We start from the raw sequence: 12,464 nt of genomic DNA on the forward strand, positions 1-12,464 counted from the left end.
GACCAGACCATTATATTAAGTAGAAATTTAACTTTATCACTATTTTTATTGAATTATTTTTATTTTAACAGATTACATTTGTCCTATTTCTCAATGTAATAGCTTGAGATCCTAAAAGAAAATGTACGTGTTTTTAATGATTAACATGATTTTAGTGCAATTCAGCATTTTGTCATCTTAAAGTTAGCAAAAACAGTAAGAGCATGGGCTTCAGGTTATCCCTCATCCATGTTCAGCCAATGTATCAGAAACATAGGAGCGAAGATAGTAGCTGAGCAAAAAATCTCCCTGTGCATGACCTTAATTTCTTGTAGATCATCTTACCCATACTCAGATCTGAAGTCTGTTTTCAGCACTAATATGGCTATTCTGCATGAGGTTCTTGAAAAGACTTATTTCCAAATAACTACTTTTCTTTTGGTATTTTTCAGTGTAAAGGAGAATTATTGTCTGAATTTAGCAAGTCCTTCAGAAAGAAGCCATGGCGAAGAAGGGAAGAGGTAATTTTGACATTTTTAATAATATCTCCCAGACTCATCCCTGAAGTGTTATCAGAAAATAAATAAATAAAAGAATCCCCATTGTGTTTCTAATGCAATTTCTGTTTTCTAAATTAGTCAACGGAATTAATCCACATGCAGTTGTCCAAGCACTGAATTAGAGTATTGTCCTTTCTTCAGAGAAGGTCTTAAAAATACACACACACACACACACACACAAATATTTTTTCCTCATTATCTACTTCCTGGCTACACCCACCTCTAAGTCTAGGTCTCCGTATTTATGAACTCTGTAACTATTTTCACATATATGATAGGGTCAGTGGACAGGACAGCCTATACAATACAGCAACATTTTCTAGAGGGAGAAAACACCTCTGTATCTTATTTTCAGCAAAAATACTAACGCAAGGTGATAAAAGCCATTATATTTCCTCAGCCATTTAACTGCATGGCACCATTTTTTCAAAACTAGTTCTTTTTTAACAGACATCTTGATTAGATCTACTTCCTATGACTAAAGTAACCATCTGCCAACATTGCCAGTCCTTCTGCTCCTAGAGAGGACTATTTCATCTAACTCTTTTTAGAGGAACTGACCACCTGGACATATTTCTACTTGCAGTGTTTGGCCTACAAAATGAGATGCTGATTTCAGTCTGTTTCCTGCTAGTGAGGCATAACAATCAGCAAAAATCATTAGAACAGATGTTGCTATCTGTTAGTGACTTTAAAAGAGGAGATGTTGGAGAGCTGAACTACTTTGCAGAAGTTTCCAGATGTCAAATGGTCTAATGCACATCACTTTTCTTTATGGTCCTAGCCCGTGGATAAATTAAATTCATTTTTCACTGTTTCCAGCTTTGCGTTTTTCAAAATATTAAAAACTAAAATGAAGAAAAGCAAACACAGTCACAGATAACAGTGAACTTATCCACAGAGCTTTGACTGCAAGGAGTATTTCAAAAGGAGTGCCTTTTAATTGTCATGCTGTGACAGTAATAAAAAAAGAAATTGGAAAAAAAAATCAATAGTATACGTAGTTTTACAAGAAGGGGAATGACTCAAATACAGAGACGCTACCCTAGGCTCTCCAAGAAAGTGTATAATAAAGTATATTATAATATTATGTATGTGATATTGGATATAGAACTCACAACTTCTGTCCTGTCATGACAAGATCATCTTCCCACTCCAACAAACTCAGTCTTGCACTGCAAAGCTAAGCTAATAGTGCTTCTTAATAAATGTCATTACTGATAATACTTATTACTTAAAAGATTACACACTGTTGTAGCACAACTGCCAGTCAAACTATATCTACTTATACCAGGGCTGAATCTGCTTTGTAAAGCATTATTAACTCTGAAGTACTTCATACATGTAGGTAACTATGATCCTATGAATGAAGATACTGAAACATAAGTTTGGGACGTTGGGTAACTTTCTCTTCTATCACTTGTACACTAAAAAGCTGTCTTTCAAATTTATTCAGTTTTGGGGCCCAGTGTTGGCTTGAGCATACTATAACTAGGTTTTCCAAGATACCTTCTTCCAAACATTAGTAGTCTGTAGGTTGCTCATCTTCAAAAAAATTAGTCATGATCCCAGTCTAAAATAGCTAAGACCTTCCCTACCTACACAGTGAGTGCAGTGAAGATTTCCATTTAGATTTCTATCTCCTAACTTACCATCCTTGGCTTAGACCATTGAAAAACTCTCTTTTGTAGCTCCTTTTTCATAATTGTGTTGGGAATTAAAGGTTGCAATACATTCAACCTGGATTTGATATTCAATAAACTATTGTCAATAGCAACTTGAAATATTCATTTAAGGCCTAAAGTAAATTTAATAAAAATTGCATATGAGATAATTAACATAAAACAGCCAAATGCAAAATGAATTAAATAAGCTAAAATAAAGTTCATGTTTTAATCAGCAAAGCCTTGTTGCTTAACAGCTCCTTCAGGCTTAATGTTCAGCTTAGTTTCTGGATCACACTCTTTCAAATTGCTCTACAGAGACATAAATCTGACTGTAGCTACTGCATACTCTTGTGAGAGTGAGTACATGTGTATATTTCTGAGTGGGAATGTAAAATATAGTGTGCTGGTATATTGCATATGAATTAATCTTTTCTGTAGTAGGAAAAAATACATTGTAATATTTTTCTCTTACAGAACACTGTCAAAAGTCTTCAATTTTCTTTTGTTTGGGGTGGCACCACTGAAATTCAAGATTGGTAGACTCAATGAGTCTGTATAAAAACAGAATAAGGTTATTGACTTCACTGGAGTTTTTCAGAATAGATGTCAACAGGTTTGAAATCCAGAATAGTCCAAAATTTCCTCCATTGGAGTACCTTCACTGCTATATTTTTATTTTCTGAGACTAAACAAACATTCTTTTCACAATCTCTTAATTCATCATTTCAAGACACACAAATTTCAAATTTATGTCCAAATTTATATCTAAAACCAGTCAACTAGATAAATTATCCAGATTATGCCACATGCATTAACCTGCTCTGACTGATCTGCTGTGCTTCATCATGCATTCCTCTGATGACCTTGATCACAATGAGTGAAAATGCAACTTGAGATGTCTATTTTTTTCCTCCAGTTTCTTGCTCAAGTTAAGAAAAAAATTGACCACCACATGCTCAGTGCAACACAGAGGCCGTCCTGAAGCTTCAGTAGAGAAACACAATATAGTTAGGAATGTTGTTGATTGACAAGATAGAGAAACTAAGTGATCAGTACATTAGTTGGCCACTTCTTGGATCTAAAGTGAGTAGGCTGAACTCCCAGCAGATGTCCACTGCACCCCCATTACTCTGCCCTGGCTGTTGTGTCCCTGTCTGGGAAGACAGAGAGAGAAATGTTTTCCAACACTATTTGCAGCACAGGGTCCATGTATGGTCCATGTATCAGACAGGTACTTTTGGTGGTGGTGGCTGGCTCCTTTTTTTTTTTTTTTTTGGGGGGGGGGGGCGTGAGGGTGTACTCAAAGGTACGCCTGAGCATTCCAGACAAATGCAGGGAAAAAAAAAATTCTGCTAAGGACTGATGATGTAAATTGTCTGAGTTTTCCTTTCTACTTTTCCCTATCTATACAGTCATAATGGTACTAGCCTGTACCACAAAGATTGTGAAATGTAATAGAAGGGTTAGGAAGAGCTTTTTGAGCCTCAGGTGGAAAGTTTCACACAAGCGCAAAGTGTCTTTTTATTTTCTGAAGGCTATAAAAGAATCTGCAGCTCAGAACAACCTTGTGAAAAGCAATTCTCAGAGGCAAAATAGTTCACATGATTCTATCTAAGCGAAGCAGGTAGCTGCTATTGTGGAAGTTGTGTAATTCATGAACAACTAATTGAATTCTAGAAACTTTTATGTGGCAGCAATCACTGAATGAAAAAACGCTAATATTCAAAATGAGTATCTGTTTTTGTTTGTTTTGTTGTCTGTTTCTAAGCAGTACAGATTTCAAGCATTTTGATTGGTGATTGCTGTTAAAGAAGGTCCCGTCTGTTAAGTGCATACTATATTTTGCAAGAAACATTTGTGAAGAAAATTCCAGTAATTCTTTCACTATTTATTTGACTTAAAGAGTCACTACATGGAAATTTCTGGAGTTAATCACATATTGAATGGAAAATATTTTTAAGACAACCTATCTGACAGCTGGAAAACAAGAAACCCTCAAGTACATGTTTTATTTTAAGCTAAGTTACTAAAATACAAGCTTTTGATAACTGACATTTAAAATTAGAAATGCTTTCTCAGGAACCAACAACTCTGCATTAACATCCCACCATTAGACTCACTCTGTAAATCAGGATATGGAGAAAAGCACTCAGGCTTCTTTAGATATGATTTCCACTACTTTTTCTTTGAAGAAACTTTCCAAAAGAAAGAGGCCTAATGGGCTCCCAAACCAGTTTAAAGACATCACAAGTCACAAGAACATCACAAACTGTGAAAATAACTTTTGAAATGAAACTATGAAATAAGTATTGGCAAGGGCTTTCCTTGTGTTGTACCCAAGACTGTAATTTCACTTGTTCCAATGGAATCTTCTTTGGAGACACAGAGGCAAATAATACTCTTCCTAAGATAATATTTCTTGGAAAATTTTTGTTGCCTGACCACTGATATTTCCCATAAGCAAGGATGATCCTGATTAAGACATCCAAGAAAGTATGGTAAGAGATTTATATCCATTTCAAAGCAGATCACATGAACTGAAACAGAGCAAGGATATCAGTCCTAGAGCTATAACTTCTGCAGTCTTTCCATCAGGTTCAGATACAGCATATGCTGTTGCAAAAAGTCACAGTGAGATTGTCAGTACAATGCCCCCAGATCGACACAAAACTAGAGGTCAAAACAAAAGTGGAGGAAAAAATCAGTTCCTGAGCAATCTCCAAAGAACTGCAAGGCCAGGTTAAGTGCAGTTAATGCAATTCTTTCTAAAGAGGCGATTCAATACATTTATAGAGCTGCAATCCTAACGCTCAGGCTCAAGCAAATGAAAGCTGAGTGGAGAATACATTTTCTTCATATCAATCTTAGTTGTTGTGCCACACACAACTGACCCTGTAGATGGCTTGCATCACAAGTTCTATCAGTCATTGGATCTTTCAATTGCTATGTTTCCTTACCTGGGATCTATGCCCAGCAGCATATTTTGTGTTCTGATTGTTCATCAGTTGTAAGGAGAACTGTTCAGAGTAAAGCAGAGAATCTCACCAGACAAGGAAGAGAGGTTTATGTGCCAAAATATAACTAAAAATAAAACATTCAATATCTCAGTTAATATGCCTTACAACTAAAAAATAGCATAGTTTTTAAGAACTTGCTTATTTGTAGAGTTGTTTCTACATACAACTTACATACAATTCAAAACATTTTGAGAAACTACATATACAGACTACAGAATCCACTTTACCGTATAAAATGTATTTCAATTTAATCTTTTAACACTCATATTAATAGAGCTTGTGTTGATTCAGTATTTACAGTCATTCTAAATAGTATGGTTTTATTGATTTGACTTATAATGTCCCAGCAGATCAGTTTCATGCATTTTTCCTCAAAACCAAGCAAATTGACTTGAAAAGTGAATTTACATTTTAGTTTCTGATTATGTCTCAGAACTACTGCTCAATATTAGATGAACCAAACAACAAATTGAATTTGTCATATTCTTGCAGTTCTTATTTTCAGAGCATATTTACTTTTTAGGATTTGATAGTAACATCCATCAATATATCTCCCAGATACACAGAACTGACCTTGAGAACTAAAGGTAGAATGATCAAAGTGTGAAGAATTGACACCTTCACAACACTGAAAATCTTACATTGGGATTCTTGTTGTCAGCTTGCTCATCTGAGCATGGATGGCTTTGCTAGGGACAGAGGTTTAAGTTAGCAAATCAGCCTAGTTTACCACATACTTAAAATTAGTTTCCGTAATGATCATCACGGACTTCGATTTCATGTGCATGCTGTATTTTTTTTTTTTCTCCATAGGATAAGGCTGTGAGGTATAGCATCTTGCTGATTTACACTGATTATTTCTTAATCACCATAGAAATTTATATATAATAAATAAGGAAACATACTCTCATATTTTTTTCTCTCTCTCTGTTTTTCTTCTTGTAAAAACAGATTTCTGTTGACTATTTGTATTCTGCTTTAAGATATTCTTTTTATTTCCAAAATTCATTGCTTTGAATTTTTATTCATGATTTTTTCATTTCACGTTACAGGAAAATAGATGAGTGCATTGAATTGCTTTTTACAGATTTCAGTGTCTAATGACTACAATTTTCAAAAGTATAGAGGGCATTTGATATCCAGTTCTGTTCCTTCATGTCTCTAGGAAAGTAGTAACCTCACCAGACACCAGTTTTGTAGGCCGATTCTTCTTTTCATTTGAGAAGAAATGTTCTTTTAAAATGCATTTTCTTTTGAAAGGTCTTGTAGGAAGAAGTGGTGGAATGACCTTTGCCATAATCTCTGTAATTAGAGATCAGGCCTGGGACAAAGTGACCCTATGTATTCATGATACTTCTGAAGAAGAAATTTAGTTTGTGTGCTATTTGGGAACTTTTCTGTGTTAACATTGTTGCATTTACTGAATGTAAAATATCTTATACTAGAAAAAGTTCTGTTTAGGTTCTTCAAGATGATTTTTCTACCAGCAGAAAATAAGCACTGAATTAAAAAAACAAACAAACAAACAAAAAAAACCTTCCTCTGATTCATGAAAAGAAATCTTAATCTCTGTCCACATAAAAGGATGCTAATAAATATCTCTTCTAAAGTCTAAACTATGGCTTATTCCTGTCTGTTTTTGATAAGTTTCTCCTGCTACCTTATGATCTACTCTTCACTTAAGTTCTGTACCAAAGAATAAGAACTGCTTTTAGGAAACAAACAAAACAAACAAACAAACAAAAAAAGTCTGTTTGGAAGTCTGTTTGGAACAAATAATTGGTCTAACTGTCTAACTGGACCAAGTAATTTTGGGTGTAAATCTATAGCAGAGTTCTTTTGAAGAAATTGTGTGAGTGTTCTTAGTGTTTCTGATTGTAAGGTGAGATAACCTGTATATACCCTAGGTATCCTACAAACACAAAAACTTTATCAAAAGTATCATGTTACATCAGAGTATCTGATACATTAAATAACATTATATACCTCATTGTACCACTGTATACTATACTGTAGCTATTTGTGAGAACTGTCTATGAAAGTGGAATTTATCTATTTAAATCTCTGAGTTTAAACAATATTCAAATACATTTTAATGTTCTAAGTAAGGGCGTAACATGGACTGGAGGTTTCCAAGTCAGGTAGGTAGTTAAAACACCTTTATAACTGTCTCCTAATGGAAAAGCATCACAGTTATACTTGAAGCCTAGCCAAACTGAGAACAGTGTTTATTCTGAACTGGAAGTATCAAAAGTAGTCTAAAATTGCACTTCAAATATTTTATGAAGTATGTGTTATCAGTATGGCTTAGTCTCAAATTATCCCACATTATTAACTTAAATAGCACCCAAAGAAGTACCAGAAAATGTATGAAGGGAAAACATACTGCATTAAAATGAAGATATTATTGAAAGCCTCTGGTCTGGAAGGGAGCTTCTTCTTCTTCTTCATGATATGGTACCCAGTGGCATTTCTTCAGGCTTAAGTAGCCTGAAAGAGTCAGGGAATATTACTTTATGGAACACTTTATCTTGGAGAGACATCTGTATCCTGAATCTTCACTTTATGGCTAATACAATTTTCCTTGTCTTCAGTGAGAGTTTTACCTAAATAAATAGTGAAGGACCTATAGATATATATATACACACATAGATGCATAGACATACATATATAAATATGGAATAGGCAAATTTCAAAATAGGATAAATGAAAAAGAATAAGAAAGATAACAGTAAAAAATGAGTGTCAGGTTTTAGAAATGGTGAAAGTACCGTTTCAACTGCCAAGTACATTTAAATTTAAACGTAAAGTGTTTCTATTTCAAAAAGAAAGCTGATGACATTAACTTCTGTGTTATAAGGAATTTTTAGCATTGATTTTTCTTGTCTATTACTTTTTCTAAGTTAAAATTGTTAAGGGTGATTCATATAGGAAAATTAGTGTTAATATATGCTCTTTGGAACAAGTAGTTCATGTTTATAAAGTGCTTTGAGGAAGCACTGTACATATGAGGAGATATATTGCACAACTCTGGCTATTTCCCATTCACACATTATAACATTATATAATTTCTAACTGCTCAGTAATTGATACAGCATTCCTTTCTGGACAAAAGCTGAGTGAAAGAGCTCATCATTGGATCGGTTCTAGTACAGTAAAAAGGTGACACAACATATACTTAGACATGTTCCTGCAAAGTTATAACTAGTTCTGTGACTGCATTATTCAATTATTATGTAGGATTTGCAGTACTCATTCAGATCTGTATTGGGCTCGTGTGGCAAGGTTTTGTTAGAGGGGAGGCTGCAGAGGTGGCCTCTGTGAGAAGGTTCCAGAAACTGCCCCAAGTTAGTTATGAGACAGTCCCAGCTAGCTCCAAAAGGGATCCGCCACTGTCCAGAGGCAAACCAGTTAGTGACACAGGTTGTGCCTTTGTTACAGAAGATTTAAGAAAGGAAAAAACTGCTGTGCAGCTACGAAAGAGGAGTGAGAAAACGATAAGAGAACCAGCTCTGCAGTCAGTGCAGAAGGAGGGCAGGAGGTGCTCCAGGCACACAGCAGAAGTTCCCCTGCGGCCTGTGGAGAGGCCCCTGGTGGAGCAGGCTGTCCCCCTGCAGCCCATGGGTCCCACACGGAGCAGATCTCCACGCTGCTGCCCGTGGAGGAGCCCCCGGTGGAGCAGGTGGATGTGGCCTGGAGGAGGCTGCGGCCCGTGGAGAGCCCCCGCAGGAGCAGGCCCCGGGCCGGAGCTGCAGCCCGTGGAGAGGAGCCCGCGCAGGAGCAGGGGGTTTGGGGGCAGCTGCTGCCCGTGAGAGACCCGTGCTGGAGCAGTCCTCCCCTGAAGAACTGCACCCCATGGTATGGGCCAGTAGCTTCATGAAGAGCTGCAGTTTGTGGGAAACCTGTTATTTTAAAACCTGTCCTGATCATTTCAGGAAGGACGGCATCCTGTGGGAGAGACCCCAAGTTGGAGCTGGGGAAGGTCGTTAACATGAAGGAATGGCATAGAAGAAGTGTTATGGACTGACCGAAGTCCCCATTCCCCTGCACCACTCAAGGGAAGGGTGTTGAAGAGGGTGGATGGGATGATATGAGGAGAAGAGGGAGGGGAGGAGGAAAGGGAGGATGGGGAAGGCATTTTCAGTTTGCTTTTAGTTTGTCACTGCTCTAATCTGCTAATGATAGGCAATAAATGGTATTAATCTCCCTACTCTGAGTCTGTTTTGCCTGTGACGGTAAATGGTTCTTCAAGTCTTGAGCTCTTTTTCATCGTGTTTTCTCCCGTAGTTGCTTTAAGGTGGGAGAGTGAGAGGGCAGTGCTGGTGGAGTTTAGCTAGACAACAATGTGAAATCAGCACAAGATCCATAGCCTATCCTGAGCAGAGCCCCCTCTCTGAAAGAGTGTTTGGGATCGGATTCTTTAAAGACCTGGAGCCCTTTCCCCAGTCACTCCATATCATATAGTCTGCCCTGAGTTTTGAAATTTTTTTGGTTGCAAGCAATGATTCATTGGAACCCCAAGCACAAAATATTTCAATATGTTTTAATATACAAAAATATGATTATTGCTATTTCCTTTGGGAAGAAAAAAAAAAAAGTTTTTGGCATTTGTACACAGACTGAACCAGTGGGCTACCATAGCTCTCATAATTATAATCATCGTGAGGGATACTCAAGGAATAATGGTGTGCACAAACTCCAACTCTTATCTGATTTTCATTCCCTAAAAAGCATCTTTACCTCCATCATATCATTTTCAGTCAACTAAATTGGATCCATGTTCTGATTTTATTTCTCTGAGGTATTATTGTACTGCCTGGAGATGAAAGTGCAGTGTAAATTTCTGTATATGCTAATCCTCTCATTTATAATCTTTTCCTTATTCTGGGTTTAAAACTAAGCCAAGATCAAAAAACCTTCATAATCATTCAGCTTGTGTTTGGTTCAGATTATTTTGTTGATAAATCTTACTGTCCAGAGAGTAAAAGGATACTGCACAAGTGAGAAAGAGTGAAGCTCCTTTACCGTGAAAACATGACTGGAGTTTATACTAAAGCCTGAATTACATTTTTAGTTTTTTGGCGTTTCAGTCCATATTCATTGTACCTCCTATAAGCCTCTATTCGATTTAAACAAGAGAGGAGAGTAGGTGGCTTTTTGCAATAGAAGACTTTTTACTTTGTAGAGAAGTAAGTTGCTTACCATAGGCTCCTAATTTCAATAGGAAAAGAATAACTGCAGTTCGTAGCCTCAAGGGTCTGACAGAGTAAGACTTGTGAACTAAACTGAGATAATGAGTTCTCACAGGGCTATGCTCTATAGTCACCATAGTGTTATGAGTATCACCTGTCCTATCAGCATGGCCATATGCAAATGGATGCCAGAGGTTCTCGTTACTGAGTAATCATAACCGAAGGGAGACCTATGAACGTCTGTGAATGGATAGAATGAGCACAGTTTGACCTGAAGGGTTCCCATGGATCCATTGCGGACTAAATCTCTGAACTGCTGTCCAGTCTTCTTGAAGGTCCTTGATTGCCCTGAGATTGCCAACCAACTAAATGTAGGCATGCAATATAAGCACTAAATTAACCAGGTGATCAACCTGTATGCTAACTACAGACAACAAAAACCATGGCCTCTATAGAGAATGAAGCCACTTCAGAGCTGAATACTCCCTTTCGGTTTCCATCAGCTTGTTTCAGGTAGAAGAAGAAAGACCATGTGGATGTTTTCATTTCTTTATAAATTCTTTCTTCCAGGTAAATAGTCAAGAACAAAACTATAACACACTGTACCCTTCAGACTAACTAGCACATCTCTGTGGTATACCCAGTCCTAGTGTAATACAAAAAATGAAAGATATGAAATTGTTTTTGTTTTTCCTTTGATTTGTAAGGATAGTAGCGAATAATGAACGTGGTTTGGTGCAGATAAGGCTAGCTCTGGCACTGCTGTGGAAAGAAACTCACTTCTAGGTTGTGAGCAGGAATACATTCTTACTCTGTTTTCTGTCTCCTAATTAGTTTTTAATCCATAACATGACTGTGCATCATTCCCTCTCATCACTTAATATCCTCAAAAGAAAGAACTTTTCAAAAGACTCTTGAAATTCTAAATCAGTTATGTTGTCTGCTTCTTTATGTATTTTGTTAACTATCCCAAGTAGTAATAGCCCTTTAATAACGTAAACCTCTCTGTAATAATAAGCTTAGTAGTTTATTTTTCCTTTTCATGTTGTAGTCATCAGAGATTCTTATGAACCCTGAGTGAGTCATACCAATTAAAACCATAGACATTCAGAAGATCAGACTTAGTTACATAGTGGTCTTTCCTGTTCATATCAGTACTGAAATTGCCTGGAATATAATACATGTGATATGGATAATGCATCTACTAAAATATGTCATAACAACAGCCATCCATTAATTCTCTGTAACAGTAAGGGTTTAAAGATTCTTTTCTCTAGTAGCTTCTCTGCTTAAATTTTAAGGGTTAGAGTATTTGGGTTTCAGCCTATGGTCTGCTGAGGCCTATTTATGTAAGACCAGATATCACCAAATAATTTAGATATCATCAAATAATTTTGTACACCTGAATATTAATATTTGAACCATCAAAATGAACTGATGTTATTATTATTTATTTCAATATGATTTTCTACCCAGAAGGGGCTGGCACAAGCTTTTGCACACTCAATTGTGGCATGTTTTTTTGTTTGCTAGTAGAATCCCAGATGAGAACTTGTTTCCTTCAAAACATTAATCAAGTCCCTTTCTGTTCCCTCATGCCTATTTTATTAAAGTGCATATCACCTTGGAGTGACAACTGGCAAATACCCATACCCTTCCTGCCTGTCTCCTCAGCAGTATTTGACACTGTCAGTCATACATTGCTGTTTACATGCTGCACAAATCTGGCAAGTGTAGACAGAAGCATGCAAGTGACTGATCTTTTCTGTCAGATTAATCCCAGAAGTCCCCATTTCTATCTCCAGAACTTACCATTGAAGAACTTAGTAAGATTCAATTCCTTCCTCTTTCTCATTCAATGTCTATACTTGCGGAAATTAGGACTGCAAAGGCTTGGAAAAAGACCAACAAGAAGAACATATAACCCACCAATAGAATGAGATAAAAAAAAAAAGATAATATACCAGCAGATGTGCCCAAAGATGTTGAGGTTCCCCAGGTTATGTGGTTTCTGAAGGAAATTTACAGTGAAGATTTCCTTATTATTAT

Source organism: Anser anser (genome assembly GCF_964211835.1).
Source record: "Anser anser genome assembly, chromosome: 2".
NCBI lineage: Eukaryota > Metazoa > Chordata > Aves > Anseriformes > Anatidae > Anser > Anser anser.